General features: G+C 38.3%; 1 pseudogene; it reads left to right on the top strand.

The window, feature by feature from the left end:
• The window catches only part of LOC102500189 (adenylosuccinate synthetase isozyme 2-like), a 94704-nt pseudogene that overhangs the window by 47721 nt on the left and 28778 nt on the right, over positions 1-18205 (top strand).

Here is an 18205-nt window from a genome sequence, read left to right as displayed (position 1 = left end):
TAAAATCTGCCCTCAAATCCAATGTGTTCGGCAAATTAAAAGAAAGTATAAGAGAATCACTGAAGATGACACTCTGGCCTGCTTGCTGAGAATCCAAAAAATAACAGTAAACTTTCCTTTAGTATATTCTCCTTTCATTTACATGAAAAGAGAAGCTGTTTCTCCAACACTCACCCCTAACATCCCACTGTGACGACAGCTGCCTTATTTGCCTTTCAGCAAATTAAAAGTTAAAATAGCTTCTCTGTCAGAAGTAGCAGCAGCAACTGAGACTTGTAAAAGAGCTTCACTTTACCACAGTAGTGTTCTGCTTCCAAAGGTTCCCTGCTACCTTTTGACTTCAGCAAAGTCTCAAAAAGCATACCCTTCCTTTACTACCTCACTGTCACCCTCTCTGCTGCTCCCGTTAACAAAGGTCAAGACAAAAATCCATGAGAAAGGTTCTGCTCTCATCCTTCCTCATTCATTGTCTTTTGCTTTCATATTCTTGGACTATTCAGATTAACCTCTAGCTGCCCCCAATAATAAAATTAGTACAAAATAACACAACGAAAATTTAGGTCACTCTCTAGCTTAGACAAAAGCATAAAATAGCTCTGGTATTTTCCCCCCCAAAAAAATTTGAGAATGAGGACCAGAGTTAAGACATACATCATTTCTTTGAGGACCAGCAGGTGGTGTGGTGGGTGAGGTGCTGGACACTCTGACATGGCCAATCATGGTTCAAGTCCCAGACCTGGTGGCTTATTTTCTCACTGTCCACACCCCACCACCCCAACCCCTGTGTCTCTCTGTGGTCAAAATAAATGAATGAATAAATAAAATAATTTCTTAAAAATATATACATCATTTCTTCAAAACCACAAAAGAGAGAAAAAAGAAAAATTACCTAAGGTTTAAAAAATACTAACAGAGTCCTAAGTTTGGCTTGCATTTTTCCAGATAAATCAAATTCTTTCTCAATAACAAAATAGTAAATTCTAAAGAATATTTAAAGTCATGCTTTCTTAACTTTCTTGTTCATTTTAGTCTAGGGACCTCAAGTCTAAGTTTTCCTTAGATATTTTTCAGAATTCTAACTTAGGGACATAAGCTAAGGACTATTTCCTTTAGTAAGGACTGCATCAGAAAGGAAACTGAAATAGGGGACCTGGGAGAAGAGCTTTCTTATTACAATGATATTGCTTGACCTTTTAGCTCTTCTTCATTCCTGTTATTCTTTAGTGCAAATTTATAACAACCTCCTTTCTTCACTTAGTGTATAAGAGCTTCTTGTTTCATTTTCGTTACAAATCTCCTGAACAACTAAAGTGAAAATGCTACTAAACAGAATACAAATTACCATAGTATTTATTAACTTAATATTATCATTATTATCTGCCAGAGACCATTAAAATTATCATTTTATTTTCTCCTATTTTGCTTAAGAAGCTGTAAAGAATATTATCTAAAGAAATTATTCTTTCACTGTCATTTTATGGCTCTTTTGGGCCAGATTTTCTGATTCATTTCCATAAGAACGCTTTTATAATGTAACAATGATTTCTAATGTGTAACAAAATTAAGTGGTTTAGAAATGCAAAAAAGCATAATGTCTCAATAATTGAATACATTTTGTTAAATCAGTCAAGAAGAACATTTTACAGCATGGGTCAGTTCACTAAAAATCTCCAATTAATAAAACCTTTACTAATTAAAAAAATTATATCATTTCCAGGCACATAAATTATACAATCAAATTTCATATTCATAACCATACTCTAGAGTTGCACTCATATTCCTGTTCTACCGAAATACAAAGTACATTGTCCAGGTTCACATACTGTAGAGAGAGCCCATAATCAGAATCTACTTGAATCCAAAGCCCTAGTTTTCAAACATTGCTTAATATTATGCAGAACACTTACAAAAATATCACTATGGTAATCGTACAGATTGGTTTTCTTGATATGATTCATAATACTAAGGTCTTCAAACGGTCCTCCGTGAACTTTATTTTTATTAGAAATTTTTCTCTTAATCCTTATATTAGCCATACTCTAACAGGGCCTCATTTAATTAAAATGAGCTAATCTAATTAGGCTTTCTCTGAAGGGCAATGTGACTTTGGTGATTTAGGTCAAGGCTAATTTTTCAAACAAATGCAAGGGACCAGCAGATGGCATCATGGCTACATCACTGGACTTCCAATAGGTAACCACAGTTCAAGTCCCGGACCCAGTGGCTTCAAATTCACATAGGGCATGTGTACATACATGCCCAAAATCTGGAGAGGAGAATGAAGGAGAAGGGATTACAGCATGGTCATCACTCCTAGGGAGGATTTCTCGCTTTCTATCTCTCGCTCTCTAGCAAGCACATGTGCCCTATAACAAAAATCTCCCAAAAAAAAAAAATGCAATATTTTTCTTCTAAAATATTTTCTCAAAATATTGATCCCCTTTGAGTAATTCCTTCCCTATAATTTGGCTTTTTTCTTTTTAAATTTTAATTCTAAATCTAAAAGAGAAACTAATGAGCTTATTCTGATGGGAACTTACCAGACTGAATACAACCAAGAGTTTCCTTCCCCTTGCACCAAGATTGTATCTGCCTCTCTCCCCAGTCCCCTATTTTCTAAGTTTATGTATCAGATTATCTTCAAGCTGCCACAGGAGGCCAGCATTTCACACAGTACTGATTATTTTTTTCCCTTCATGACAGCACATTACAAGCACCATGGTAAGCTTTTTACAGTTCATGAGTTTCTAGCCTTGAATGAAGCCATGCCACAGTTCAATCTTCATGACAGCACATTACAAGAACCATGGTGAGCTTTTTACAGTTCATGAGTTGCTAGCCTTGAATGAAGCCATGCCACAGTTCAACCTTTTCCAGTCCTTGTTAGCAGAGGCCATTCTTTTTTTTTTTTTTTTTTTTGCAGAGGTCTTCACTATAGGGCACATGCGCTCGCCAGACAGACAGAGAGAGACATAGAGACAGAAAGCGAGAAATCACCCCCCAGGGGGGATGGTCATGCTGCAATCCCTTCTCCTCCATTCTCCTCTCGGGATCTTGGGCATGCACACACACACGCCCAGCGTGAGTTTTAAGCCACCGGGTCCAGGACGCGAACCACGGTCGAATAGGTAGGAGTCCAGCGACATAGCCATTATGCTAACTGCAGGTTCCCTTTTTTTGTTTTTTTTTTTTCTTTGGAGAAGTTTAGCAGAGGCCATTCTTTATAAACTGAAATATATGACCACCATAGCTATGTCCCAGATCACAGGTCACAAACTCAGCAAGAACTACTACTTTTTGTCTATTTATGTGTTTATAACTATGCAATGGAAACGTTATCTCAGAACATTGAAAAATATATCTCCTCCCAACCCTCACACCTACCTTCACCTGCCCTCTCCACAGTCCTGGTTTCCCAAAGTTGTATCCAATTCCTACCATATGGGAGGAGCTAATTGTATCAATACAGGGTAAGTAGAGAGTGGATCTGCCCTGAAGCTCCATGTATCTGCAGTGATATCCATTCGGACGTCAGCTTACTTTCTTAGGCATGGTCACTGGCTCAAGCAGGGAACTACAAGATGTTTCTCATGCCCATCCTCATTAGCCCCATCACATCGAACTAGCTCAGCTTCAGTATAATCATTTGACTCTCATTTTCTGCATTCTTCCTAGGTCTAGCCTCCCAAAAAGGGAAAGTCAAGGAAATAACAGAAAACAGTATGGAGAGGGAAGGGAATCATTAACTAATCTAATTAAAATAATACACTAAAATAAAATCGAATTATTAATTCCTTTGTTACAGAAAAAATTAACATCATCGATCAGATGTTCACAAAAGTTGAAGGATACTCAGGGCTCTCACTTTAATTTTTTACTGTTCACTCCAGTATCACTTGGGGGGACCTGAGAAATAGGTGGCCACTTCAAGAGCAGCTAACCCCAAAATGCAAGAAGACCATGTGACTATAATCAGGAGATATATCTCAGGCATTAAGTAAGACCTATGGACAGAGGAAACACTGTGGTTCCAAATGTGCACTCACAACAATTGTGACAATGACAGATGCTCCTAATTATAAGTATTCTTATACAATGAAGCTGTTCTCATGTGCGCAACTCTATATAGCATGTTCTAGACTTTGGAGTGAGTAGAAGAAGGAATTTATTTAACAGGAGTAAATTCTCTCAAGCAGTTAAAAGGGGAGCCTTTGGTTCTTAGAATTAAGGATTTAGTCCTCAAAATGACAAAGATTTAATATCATGTTGTTTTTTTTTCCTCCAATTTGGGATCCTTTCTACTTTCTCATGTAGTTGTGAGACAAAGATTGCAAGTTCAACTGCTGTACCCCAGCACCTAGAACAAGGCCAGAAAAACAGCAGGCACTGTTCGAAGAGATAAGGCATACAAATCACAATCACCGAAACAATCATTGTTTTGAACTGAACTCTGTTCCTCCCAAATTCATGTTAAAGGACTTAGAATGTAATCGTATTTGGTGATAAGGTCTTTAAAGTAGTGATTAAGTTCAATTTAGGCTATTGAGGCAGGGCCCTAAACCAGTATGTCTGGTGTCCTCATAAGGAGAGGCACCTGAGATGCATTCCCTGTGTGACAACACGGGGAGGTGCAGAGAGGCACACAGGTGCAGAGAGGTGCACAGATACAGAGACGTGCACAGGCGCAGAGAGGCGCCCAGGCGCAGAGAGGTGCCTCAAGAGAGATTCAACCTGGGGACCAGCAGTTGGCGTAATGGCTATGTGGCTGGACTCCTATGTAGTTGACAACGGTTCGCGTCTGGACCCAGTGGCTTAAAACTCACACCAGGTGCATGTGCTTGCATGCCCAAGATCCCGAGAGGAGAATGGAGAAGGGATTGTGGTGTGGCCATCCGCGGGGGGTGGGGGGGGGGAGGGGGGGGTGATTTCCCGCTTTCTGTCTCTCTCTGTCTGGCAAACAAACACACAAGCTCTATAGCAAAAACCTCTCCCAAAAAAGAGAGAGAGAGAAAGAGATTCAACCTGACAACATCATGATCCTGGAATGCTAGCCTCCAAAACTATGAAAAAATTAATTTCTGCTGTTTAATACTACCCAATCTGTAGTAGTTTGCTATAGTAGCCTTAGCAAACAAATAGGAATGTGAATAAATACCTAGATTTCATTACAAGATAGTATCCAGACTTTAAAGACTGCCAATTGTGAACTGAATTGTGGAGACTTTTTATTGATCATTCTGTGGTTGTTTGGATCTTGTACATGCCCAATTATATTTGGATGTTATTATATTTGCATAAATTCACAATAGAGTTAATTTTGCTACTCTAAGATGCTTCCAATATTGTTTCCTGAATATTAAAAAAACTGAGTATTTTAGGAAATGTGTTTAGAAAATTAGATATTTAGATCTGAAATTCCACATAACGACCCAGAGTATTCAGCTGGAACCTCATATGTTTCTAACAATTGTGTTTAGGCTGATGATTTGAATGGTCAACACTTCAAATGTTTCAAATATCCAATCTCTGTACAGTATCTGGTGTTAAATATGTTCACATTAAAAACGGGTTTCAAGATATTGCCTTCTTTTCTTTAGAAAATAGGTAAAATATGATTTAAAACACCAAGCAAATGAGATATAGTGATTCCTATGTTTCCTTATTTATGTGCAGTACACAGGTAATCTAGAAATGAGGCCTTTCTTAGTTTTCTATGTAACATAATCTAAAAAAAAAAATATATAAAAACAGAAGTAAAATACAGCTTGTCCCACCCAGTCCTAAAATATAATTAAATAATGAATTACCTTTCTATTGATATATTTTAGTAACTGCTTCATCATCTTTTTCTTCTTTTTTTTTTTTAAGAGCTTTTTGCTATAGGGCACATGCGCTCTCAAGAAAGACAGAGGGAGACAGAGAGACAGAAAGGAAGAAATCACCCCCCAGGGGGGATGGCCACGCCGCAATCCCTTCTCCTCCATTCTCCTCTCGGGATCTTGGGCATGCATGCACACACACCCGGCGTGAGTTTAAGCCACCGGGTCCCAGACTCAAACCGCAGCCAACTACATGGGAGCCCAGTGACATAGCCATTACACTAACTGCTGGTCCCATCTTTTTCCTCTTTGTAACTCAAGTGCACAGAATTGGATTAATAATCATCCTTTGCACAGAACATGCTCTTACTGATAACTATATGACCCACTTATTTAAAAAGAATTATTTTATTTAACTTTCTTTATTTATTTTATGACCAGAGAAGAGCAGAGAGAGAGAGTGACAAAGCAAGCTGCAAGGTCCAGGACTCAACTACAGTCGGCCATGTGGGAGTCCAGTGCCCTTAACCTCCACACCATCTGCTGACCCCATGTATTATCCACTTTTATTTATGTATTTATTGAGCCATTTTAAAAGCTTATTTATTTCTTCCAGGACTGAGACAGAGACAGGGAGAGAGCACCGCCAACTGGGTCTCCATCTTACTATATACCTTCAGTCTCAGCAAGGCTCAGATCACAGACACGTGCAGGGAGGCCTCCAGATGTGAGCTTGGAACCTTCTTTTGTGGGTCATTCTCACAGAACGTTTGTTCACCACTGTGCCACCCTCTCATCTATATTTTCTACTAAGTATTTAAAGACTTTCTTTCAACATTTAATTCCCTAATCCATTTGAAGCTTACATTTTTTATTTAGTCTGAGGTAAAGATCTAGTTTCATCGTTTTCTGGACATTTAGTGAACTATTTACTTTTCAAATATTGGCCCGTAGTTACAGGAAATTGCTATTACACAATTCTAAAAATACTACCTCAAAGTTCTAATACTTACATAAAATTCTAATTACTTATATAACATTTTCTTAAATGAAAAGCAATCTTTTCAGGAATTGAGGTTATTAATATAATCAAATACAATAAGAACAATTATAAAAAGAAGAGAGACATGAAGGCAATTTCCGACAACTAAGCAACCCTAAACCCCTTACCAAACATACTTAAAAATTTGTTTTTACCAAGTTGAATATATATACAAATTCACACACACACACCCTGTATGTACACACCCTGCACAAACAAAAGCAACATCAGTATGTAAAAAGGCAAGCATAATAATCGCACAACATTATCAGCTTCCATTTCCATTTTTGCATTTCTGCTATGATTTAATTTGTTTTACAATCGCTTTATTTTAGTTATTTTGAATGAAGTTTTAAAATGAAATTGAATTTACCTTTACCTTACAGATAAGTACGCCACAAATGGACAAACAGCATATGAAAAAGTAAATTAATTGCCAAATACCCACTATCTCAGATAAGTTCATTTCTCTGTTCCTGTTCTATTATCTTTTGCATCTTTTGCATCTTTGCAAAAGGAAAATGGTTTAATTTTCAAACCATTTAACATTTAATAAACATCTACTACTGGCAAAGCACTATGTTAAATATTATTTTTAAAAAAAGAAGCATTGCTCCATAGCATAATCAGGGAATCATAAAAAAAAAAAAAACCTAAAACTAAAATCGGATCACCTATAAGTTATATAACAGAAGTACCCACAAATGTTGATCAAGATCAATTACATTTATAAGTACTAAGCACCTAAGAGGACATGGCATTGTACATGCTAAATGGTCTCATTAAATAGTGATTTTTTGGTTTCTTTTCAAAATCAATTTAGAAATGTTCTGATATTTAACTATTTAAAATAAAAAGTCAAGTGATCAAGGATTGTTAGGTGCAGCTTCATACCATAATGTACTTGTAATTATGATAAATGTTCAACATATTTGATGAAGTCTTTTTTCCAAACCCAAGAGAGAAAAAAGAAAAACTTAATTCCAAATTCTCCCTTCCTATAGTATACAGTCAGATGCAATTCCAGCCTACTCAGTGACTTGACAGGCTTCCAGCTGATCCAACAGCATGACCAGCTGTGTTAAAAAGTTATAAAGATTTGTTTTTGATTTTTAAATGATGCGTTAATTGTATAAATTTATGGGATATTGTGTGCTTTTGCAGTGCATGCATACAGTGTGTAACGATCAAATCAAGATAATGGGCATATCCATCATCTCAAACGCTTAAAGTCACGAAGACTTTTAATGCACATTTTGTGTCCTCTGTGTTCCAATGTCCTGTCTTGTCAATTTTCTGCACTTTCACTGTCTTTGTTCAGAAACTCCAGTGTAACTTCTCACCCAGGCCTCCCATTTCCAAAGGCTACATCTTATCTCTACGAAGTCCTGAAGGTAAGTTCCAGTTCTCCTCATTTCTCCTCCCCATTTCCAGGTTCTGCCCAGTATCACATCCCCTGGGAACCTCTATGTATCTTCCATGATAACCCCCACCTAATGTCATAAACTAATACACACCAAAGTGAGAAATTTAGAGAAGCCTCCTCCTTTCCCAAGGAGTAATTATAATATTTACAGGCTTTCAAGGCAGATGTTAAGAAAGTTTGGTGCTACAAAAAGGAGAAGAAAATCCTCTATCCTTATACTCAAAGGACTTCAGATAACATCCAAAGTCCACACTAATTTGTGTGTGACACTGAGTCAGTCATTAAACTCTACTGAGACTCAAGGACTGAAGCTAGTAGTTGGGAGAAATAACAATGAATTCACAAGAATGCTGGAGGAAGTTACATGAGGTATGAGAGCATATTTTTAAGTTATAAAGAGATGTAAAACATAAAGGGATTTTCATTTTATGGCAATGATAAACCATTAGGGGAGATATTTAACTTGACGTCCCTCAAGACATTCTGTAGTAATGTCTGTTTCACCTATGCCAGTGATAGAACCACCGACAAATCTGCAGGAAAAAAGATAACTTTCAAAATCATGCCTTCATTCAATCAGTGATCCATTAGTTTGCAAAAAGAAGTGGGCACAGGAGACATGACCATAACCAAGAGAGACATGGTTCCTGCCCTCCTGGAGCTTACATTCTGCCTATGGTTCAAAATGGCCAGAAAATGTGAATGCACTGTAAGTATGAGCAGCATCACCGAATTCCCAAGTGAATATCTGTCCTACTAAACAGAGTGTCACCCTTCTTTGGATTTTAAATACCTATTCATTTATTCCACTCGAGAGAGAAAGAGAGAAAAAAGGACCCTCAACAGAGTCCTCATGCTGCAATCCACCCCAGCCTCAGCCAGCCTGAATTGTAGCACATATAGGACATTTTCATTTTTTACTTAAACCAAGGAGCCCATGCTACCTGATTTACTTCAATAAAACAGCCTGTGAGACATGCATAATATTAAACCATATGGTCTGCTTCATCATGCTCAACCAATGAAAGGCAAAGTAGTCTAGGTGGTGCCCAAGATCCTCATAGACGAAAAGCCTAACGAAATATTTCTTACCCAAGATATTCATAGACGAAAAGCCTAATGAAATATTTCTATAATCGAAAAAGTAAGATATTTGCTTTCTTTTGGAGTGGCACTCTAGTTCTTGGATATTAACGGCTAACCTCAGGGTTCACTAGGCTCTAGACACTCTTTTTTTTTTTTTTTTTTGGAGAGATTTTCACTGTAGGGCGCTTGCGCTCGCCAGACAGACAGAGAGAGACATAGAGACAGAAAGCGAGAAATCACCCCCCAGGGGGGATGGTCACGCCGCAATCCCTTCTCCTCCATTCTCCTCTTGGGATCTTGGGCACGCACGCACACGCGCCCGGCGTGAGTTTTAAGCCACCGGGTCCGGGACACGAACCGCGGTCAACTACGTGGGAATCCAGTGACATAGCCATTACACTAACTGCTGGTTCCCTAGACACTCTTTTTAACAGATGGCCCTTTATTTCATTTAACCATTACAATTCCATTACTATTATTGTCATGTAATTTTATACTTAAGGGTAATAAGAGTAATAAGTTTGCCCTAGGTCACACATCTTTTAATAAACCCAAGATTTAAATTGATACTGTTTTTCAGTCCAACTTTACCCATGTGCTTTATTGTTTTTGTTTTTGTTTTTGTTTTAATTGTCAAAGGGTGTGTGCACTCTACAGAGAGCAGGAGAAAAAGAAAGAGGGAGAAAGCACACCCCATTGGGGCAATTCCTCCATTTCTCTATCCCATCAGGATTCGGAGCCTGCACACACACACATACCTGGCATATTTTTCAAGCTGCTAGAAACAGGATTTGAACCACATTTAACCATGTGCAATCTGGCTCCCCTAACCACTAGGCTATTAGGCTGACTCTCTGCTGCTTCTTTCTAGATTCCTCTCTATAGAGCGATTGATAGGTATAGTATACGAAGGGTTGGGAACCACTGTTCTACATAATCCCAGTCACTCCAGAATTCATTCAAGGGCACTGAGGGTGTCAAGGAGCACCATCACATAGGCTCGATGTGAATGACACCCCCCAGGAGTGAGTAGTGTGCAGACAGTATTCATCTCATACAGGACCCAGAAACCAGACTTGCTTTTCACAGCCTTTTCTTCAGTTGCTTCTTCACCAGGAAAGGCCCTCCCCTCTCAATGTGTATAAAGCCAGCCATCGTTCAGCCTATTTCATTCCTGAAGCCTTTCTACACTCTTCCAGCTACAAGGATCTCCATATGTCTCCTCTAAACACCTACTTGATGTTCACTTGGGGAGCCCTCTGAGCCACTGCTTAGCATTTGGTTACACAATCTTTTGTATTTTAACAAACACATTGATTTACTCAGCTACATGTAAGTTCATCAAGGACAGAAAATATTTTTGATTCACCCTCCCTACTGCACACTCCCCCTCCATACGCACACACATTCTCCATACTTCATATAGTGCTAAAAAGCTCAATAAATACTGTTTGGATAGTTAGTAGACTAATTGATTAATCTATTGAATAAACATTTGCCTAAACAGCCTCTGAGAGTTTCTAACTCAGACAGATGCACACATAGTGTGTAGGCCTGTAAGGTATTAGGCTGAAGAAAGACATTGGAGAAAAAAATAATAACTTTCGCTGGAAAATGCCCAAAATATAAAAATAACAAGAAATGGAAATGTATAAAAAGTCAATCTGAAAAGGTTTTTTTTTTTTCTTTTCTTTTTTTAAGACAGATTTTTGTTACATGGTGTGTGTGCTCACTGGAGAGACAGAAAGCAAGAAATCACCCCGCACACGTGCCTGGAGTGAATTTCTTCTTTTTTTTCTCTCTCTCTTTTCTTTTCCTTTATTTATTTATTTATTTATTTTTTGGAGATGTATTTGTATACTGTGTGTGCACTCACCAGAAAGACTGAGAGAGACGGAGAGACAGAAAGTGAGAAATCACCCCCCAGGGGAGATGGCCACTCTGCAATCCCTTCTCCTCCATTCTCCTCTCAGGATCTTGGGCATGCACGCACACACGCCCAGCATGAGTTTAAGCCACCAGGTCCAGGACTCGAACCCGGTCGACTACATGGGCATCCAGCCATATAGCCGTTATATCAACTGCTGGTCCCCCTACCCCAGCGTGAATTTCAAGCCACCCAGTCCAGGATTCGAAACGCGGTCTACTATGTGGAAGTCCAACAATGTGACCATTTTGCCATCTGCTGGTCCCAGTCCAGCAATGTAACCATTCCATCATCTGCTGGTCCCCAGTGAAAAGTTTTAAAGGAGTTAGCTAACAAGAGAGGTAAGGGAGGGAAGTAGTTTTGAGCATTTAGCATTAAAGTATCTTCTCAGGATCTGAAAAACAAATGCATAGCTCTCTCATTTCTATCATTCTCCTTCAGAAGATGTATTATATCTCCCATGTTTCAAATATATTTTAATATTTGAATGTCAGCATCTTCTCTATTTCTTCCTTTTGCTCTCTGACATACACATACACGTGCACATGTGTACACACACACCCCACCCTCTCCACTCCCCATTCTCACCAACACAAATCACTTCGGAATGACAAGTGACTGGTTCTGAGCCATGGAAACAGCTCCTGAGCTTGTTTGTGAACTTGGGCTCCCTCTGCTGGGTCTGTGGTTGTACAACACACAAGTGTGTAGAATTGGAGGTTATAGAACTCATTCTCCACAGAATGTTCTCTGTTTAAATGAAAACTCAATAGTCACCAAAGTGTAACAATTTGAAAACAGAAAATATTCAGGACTTAAATAAGTTAAAAACAATAAAATGATTATTAAGAAACTGCTACACCAATCGGTATGTTTGCTCCCGCTTATTCCACTTGTAGGAGAATGGTGGGATTAAGCAGGGGCTCTCAAAGATTGCAGACACCGTGATATAAAAACTGTACAGAAGAAAATAACTACAAGAAGCAAAATATAGATTACATATGTGTCTGTCAGAAGTAAATGCTGGTAAGTGTGACCAAAGGTCATATACGGTCTCTAAGTAAGGTTTCTAAGGGCAGAAAGGAAGAAAAGTAGCTAGAAAACATAAATCAAAGCTGTTAATAACACAATGGAAATACATTAACCAACTCAACCGTACAGAGCATATTGAATCTACACAGTCACACACAGACCAAAAATATAGAATCACGAAGTGCATTCTACATTTACTAAAGATAACAGAAATGTAACTTATATATAAAGTGGAAATGGTACATATTGATTCCTGTAAAAAGGAAATGTTATTTCTCACTGAACTGATTCGGTGATTATTATAAAAGACAATGGTTAAATTGACCTGAAACAAACCACCAGACCAAGGAAAATAATAAAAATAGATCTAAGACCTTTAAAAATCTGGAAATTATGTATTACTCCATGTAATATTTGTCTTTCTTAAAAGAGACGAGTATCTTCAAATCATCAAATAATCAGAGAATTGGATATTCCCCAGGTTAGAAATGTGGAATCTGAGTTTCTATCTGCAGAATCTAGTATGGAGACTAGAAAAACTTCAAGTTACCAATGTAGCCAGCTCACTTCCCTTCTCCATTGCCTAATAACTAGCAGTCACAAAGGGTTAACCAAGATGTCAGCCCATAACTAGCTACATAATTAGAGGTACTTGGTACAAAATGAAAACGTAGGGCCTTTGTTCAAAGAGAATTACGAATGCCAAGACAATGATAGCAGAGAAGGAACCTAGATAAGTAAACCGTTCATTTTTTTTTAAGAGAGATTTTTGCTATAGGGTGTGTGCGCTTGCCAGAGAGAAAGAGAGAAATCACCCCGTGAGGGGGATGACCACACTGCAATCCCTTCTCCTTCATTCTCTCAGGATGTGAGAATGCACGCACATGCACCTGGCATGAGTTTCAAGCAACCAGGTCCAGGACTCAAACTGTGATCAACTATGTGGGAATCAAGCAACATAACCATTATGCCATCTGCTGGTTTCCAACAGCTAGGTATGACCTAGCTAGGAATGACCATTCTATGCAGGGGGCCCTGTGTGACCAAATGGATCACATATCCATGAAGCTGGCCCTGTCCTTGCCCTAGGTTAGTTGGAGGTCAGAAATAATCATGTCTTAATAGATCCCCTTTCTGTCATTCATAGACAAAGATATAGACCTCATCTTGACATCCTCAAAGAAATTTCTTTACAAAAGAGTCACCTTTACTAAAACAAATACGGTTCAATTTAGTTCCCCAAATGCATACCAGAATCTGTTAATAGGGTTTATTTGCCTTCTGTCTAGTCCCACTTGGTTTTGGAGACACAGCATGTATTTAGAGAATCTAACATAACTCTTCCTGTGACTAATTGTATAACTTAAGTGGTTAAAAACACAACCTCCTTGAGACCAGCAGTTGGCATAATGGCTATGTCACTGAACTCCCATGTAGTTGGCCGCAGTTGGAGTCCTGGATCCGATGGCTTAAACTCATGCCAGGCACATGTACATGATCTAAGATCCCGAAAGGAGAATGGAGAAGGGATTGCGGCATGGCCATCCCGCCTGGGAGGGGGGGATGTCTAGCTTTCTGTTTCTCTCTGTCTCTCTGGTGAGTGCATGCACCCTATAGCAAAACCTTCTCCCAGAAAAGGAAAAAAACACGCAACCTCCAAAGTCAAATTGCCTGGGTTCAAACCCCATCTTAACCACTAGTGTGAATTTCAACAAGGTATTTAAGATTTCTGCATAAGTCTTTCTATAACCTTTCTGAGTCTGTGTTTCCTATAGCACATAACAATAGTCGAACTCACAGGGCTGTTTAGCAGAATATATTGAAGCGTTACTTTAAAAAAGTTTTATGTGTGGAGCATAATAAGAGTCAAATTGCACATTAATATTAATTATTTTCAAATGTATTAGAGTCCAAATCATAGAAAACTAGCTGGTTGTTTATGAATCACATGATATTTAAAATTCAGTTGTGGTAGTGTGGTTTAAGGAATTATCTCTGTAAAATAACTTTTAGCATAGCCTCCCCTCCCATGATCTCCATATTTTAAAGGGTCTTCAATTATTCCTTAATTTCATAAACTTACATTGATTCTCTACTCTGTGACAAGCACTATTTTGGATAGCAGGGATGGAGAGACAAAAAAATATTCCATTTCTGCACTGAATAAGCTCACCAACCAGACACTTAAATGGATACTTTTGATGAATGTGCCAAGTGCAACCAATGTTGGGAGATAATTCTCCATGGGTTTCTCCCATTTCTGTACTTTCCAAGTAAAGGCATTAGCAGATATTTGTTCCATACTAGCTGTTCGGAGATATTTATATTCCAAACTGCCTAGGAAAGTAGAAACAGCGTCTTTAGGGCAAAGAGCAGATCTGTTTTCTCACCCGGATCAGAAAGATTCTACCCCTTTTAGGGCAAAGTTTGAGCAGTGTAGGGGACAGATCCCCTTAAAAAGCGGAGGCTTACAAAGTTTGAGATTCCTCAGTTGGGCCACAAACCAAGTGCATGTGCATACAAGAGGGAAGTGAATATTCCATGCAGAAGGAATAGAGCGGTGTTAAAAAGCATAGTATGGACACGTAAGTATAAAGAATGCAGTCATGCTGACAAGCGAGGTATGAGACAGGAAGTGCAGAGAGTTGAGGCTAGAGCACAGTCCAAGATTGTATATGCCAAGTATAAATGTACTACAAAATGATTGTCTAACAATGTTTCGCCATTATGACTCTTGAAAATTTATGCCAGTTTTTGAATGAATCTTCTCTTTTCCCCAATAGGGCAACCTCTTTCCCCCAAAATACACTAAATAAATCTACTGTAAGACATGATATACAAATGCTACTACTTCAGAGAGACTCACTAGTTTACTTGACTTAGCAGTTTTCAGTCATAGAGTATCTTAGAAAATATGCTGGAATTAAGTATTGCATTTGGGTGAACCCAAACCTTTTTTGAGTGAGATGGAGAGAAATCTTCAATCTGTTGCATGTATTCCTATGCTAGCTTCATCACGGGTTCATGTATTAGATGCGGTCTCAGTGTCAGCTTTTAGTTTGTCCTAATGTGGTACTATCAGTTATATGAAGACTGAGTATGAGATCAAACTCCAAAAAGTTGAAAAATTGATGAAGAGAATGGGGCAGAAAGAAGACTTCACCTTCTAGAGAACGATTCCATTGCACCCACCTCTGTCATCCACCACCCACTCCCATTCTTTTGTTCCTCATTGGATACGTGTAATAGGCTTTCCTTTCACGTGGAAACTGGATTTGCTTACTTTAAAATTGCTGTTCATTATTTACATAAATCCATTTTCATTGTTGAATTGCTATCTTTCTCTACTTGTGAAAATTGTTTAGATGTCTTAAATTGAGAAATCCATTATAGTTTTTCTCATTAGAAGTAATAGAATTTGTTTCCTTTTTTGCTTTTCATTTAGTAATATACATTTCAGAAGTGAATTAAAGGCATTAAATGAGGTATACTTTGAATTTTGTGGTGTGCTCTGAGGAGGTAGGGCTCAAGCAGGAGAGCAGTACTCTCAACTTAATATATACTGAGGTTAGACCTGGCTCTATCACATATCATATCTGGCCCCTAAAGAAAAGTTCTTCCTGTACTTATCAGTAAAAACCATTTTCCTGTCTATAAAATAAATAAATAATCGTTCTGATATCATTCTGTTGTGAAAATCGAAAGACCTAGAATATCAAGTATTGGGGGTCTTTAAAGTTAGTGGAAACATATATTATGGAAAAACTGTTCGTGGATTTCAAAATTTTTCACATAAAATAAATTCATACTTTATTTGCACTCCTCTGTGAACTTCTCGGATTCCCTTTGTGCATAGTAAGTACTCTGTAAAATGTTATCTTCTAATAGTATTCTCTTCATATTTGTGATTTTGTGGCTCATTCTGACAGCAATGTAGAAAACAGATTCAAGGGAACCAGCAGTTAGTGTAATGGCTATGTCGCTGGTCTCCCAAGTAGTCGACCACGGTTCGCGTCCCGGACCCAGTGGCTTAAAATCATGCGGGGTGCGTGTGCGTGCATGCCCAAGATCCCGAGAGGAGAATGGAGGAGAAGGGATTGCAGCGTGACCATCCACCCTGGGGGGTGATTTCTCACTTTCTGTCTCTATGTCTCTCTCTGTCTGTCTGGCAAGCGCACACGCCCTATAGCGAAAACCTCTCCAAAAAAAATAAAAACAGTTTCAAGGGTATCAAGACTGGCAAGAAAAAGCCCATAGGTGGTATTATTGAGGCAAAAAAAAAATGTTTTTAAATAAAATTAAAAAGATAGGACATAAGAAATAAGCATGTGGTGGAAAATAAAGTGCTTTGTTTTGGACATGTTGAGATGAAGGTGCTTGAGTGACATTCTTTTTTCTTCCATTTCACCCGTTTGTTCAGGTCAATTTTACCAGTGTCTTCCAGGACAAAAACATTTTAAAGTTAATTAGGATTATGTTTTGAAATAGAAACTGAAAAATATATAGGCCCAATAATTTCCATTGTTTATTCAATGTTAATCTTTTCAGAGAAATGGCCTTAGAAGCCACATGCTTGTTATTGCTAACTCCGAGAAAATCGATGCACTGGTTTTGCACTCAGATAATTCATTTCCTTGGAAACTCAGAGGTTGCGAAACAAGCATAAATTAAGCTTGTGTTTACTCTGCCCTTCCTGAGGCTAATTATATAGAGTTAGAAGTTTCTAAGAGAAAGGGTTAAAAACAAATCCAGGTTTAAAAAAATAAATAATTTTTTGGCACAGGTGTGACAGACTATGTTCTTTTCATGCTTTGTTTATCCTTTTACCACCCGTAACAGTGGACTATTGACATGGTTCTACCTCCCTCCCTCCCATGCCGGCCCCACTCAATGTTTTCAGTACTCCTCTCTCCTGCTCTCCCTTCCCTATTCCCAACAACTCCTCCCAAATTTTCACAAGAGGGCATTCATGTCCCTTGTTATCAGAATTTCGTGGCACATGTGAGGTGTTCAATGTGTGCTTAGTAAGCCGTGAATCACTGATAACATAAGCCCACTTACTGATAATAAGCTTCTTAAACACCTTATAATTGAGAGAGTTTCAAGGTATAAGATCAGGAAGACACAAGAGGTGTTCCCTAGAGGCTTATAAGCCTCTATAGTTGGAACTGCCATATATCACATCAGAATCTGTATGTGCAAGAGGTTACTACACAAACATAAAATTAATTTCAGCTTTATGCTAAACATTTATTATTTTCTAAATAATTTAGCAAACAACATTATAAAAAGTTCTATTTACTGTTCTAACCCCAAAGTGAATGAGACAGTTCTCAATGAATATTTAACTCACTGAGTAATAAATAAACATGTTCCTTTGGTCTTTCTATCAAGAAGTGGATCTTTTTTTTCCATTTTCTCGGATTGTGCACAAAATAAACTTTATCCAAATGATAGGAAGAAGGTTTTTCTTCTTCCTTAGATTCTTCCTGTAGTCTAAAAATAAAAACATAGTGATAACAGCTGTGCTGACAGTAGTCCTTTTCCATGACCACACCACCTATTATTATTAAAGTAGATTTAAAAGTCATTAACAAAGATCAAATTGTATTTCCAGTCTGTTGTAAGGTCGTAATTGTCTCTGTCGGAAATAAGTATGTGCCCCAGTCACCGTGGCACGTAGATAGTGCCACTACTTGGGAGGCTGGAAGCCAAATCTTATCATGGGTTGTGTCCTAGGCCATACGGTCCTGAACATACAGTGTGGTTGTGTGCACCTGTGACCCTTGTTAATTGGGAGTCTGAGGCAGGAGGATCACAATGTACTCTGACCTTACCAAAAGCATGTATTTATTTCTCTCCCTCTCTTTCCC

Source organism: Tupaia chinensis, unplaced genomic scaffold, assembly GCF_000334495.1.
Source record: "Tupaia chinensis unplaced genomic scaffold, TupChi_1.0 Scaffold000395_1, whole genome shotgun sequence".
NCBI classification, from domain to species: domain Eukaryota; kingdom Metazoa; phylum Chordata; class Mammalia; order Scandentia; family Tupaiidae; genus Tupaia; species Tupaia belangeri.
Note: the sequence above shows the minus strand (reverse complement) of the source record. Positions and strands in the feature narration are given on the sequence as shown.